Below are 898 nucleotides of genomic sequence, written 5' to 3'. Positions count from 1 at the left end.
ATGGGCTCTGTCTGGGTGGAGGTCTCTGAGGTGCCGGGGGCGGGGGGGTGCTGCAGACCCCTCGGGGTGCAGTGTGTGCCCATCTGTGTCATGCCAATGGTGGGTTGGCTATGACTATGACTGGCTTCCCTAGGGGGGCTCACAGCCAGGGCCCCAGGCCCTCCTGCTCACCCTCCTGCACGAACTCTGTACTAACTCATGTGCCAGGCAGACAAGAGTGCCTGTTTGTGCAGTCTGTTCACGCGACTCCAGTTGCAAGGCTTCCTGTGGGGGCTGGCTAAAGTAGGGGCCGGGGTGGGGTGAGACCCTCCCTGGTTCCTACTCAGCTGCCAACCGCAGCTGAGCTGGGCTAGTCCCCTCCCACCACAGGCCTTACTTACCACTGGCTGCTGCTGGGGATTGGCGGGGGGGCTCTGTAGCAGTTGGGGGGCTTTGGGGTGCAGGGGCGTGATGGGCTTTCACCCGTGTGTCTCGCACCACTCCCTAACCCTCTCTTGATGCTTTTCTTATTGATCCTTTTTGATTTCTGATGTTGAAAGTCTTCTGCAGGAAGGGGAAGAAAGAAGAAGAGGATGGGGTTTTGGACCACAGTACAAACACCTCCCTCTTACCTGTCCCCCCATTATTAGAAATAATATATACAGAATATCAGAAAAATGTTATCTTGGACGCTGCATATCCTGGGGGGCAGGTATGGCATACAGTATCTGCCTGCACTACTCATTGTGTTTCTGGAATGTCAATGTCAATTATAAGAAATAGGAAAGGTTACCTCTGAAATGTGAAAGTTTTAAGAGGTACCACACTCCACACATGTTTGCAAACTTACCATTCTGCTGATCCTGCTGTGCTGAGCATACATGGCTGCTAGTGGGGGTATGGGCAGGACCACTACCAG

The sequence above is a fragment of the Gavialis gangeticus genome, unplaced genomic scaffold (assembly GCF_001723915.1).
Source record: "Gavialis gangeticus isolate Ggan-Ray unplaced genomic scaffold, GavGan_comp1, whole genome shotgun sequence".
NCBI classification, from domain to species: Eukaryota; Metazoa; Chordata; order Crocodylia; family Gavialidae; genus Gavialis; species Gavialis gangeticus.
The sequence above is the reverse complement of the archived record's forward strand: the minus strand, read 5'-3'. Positions refer to the sequence as shown.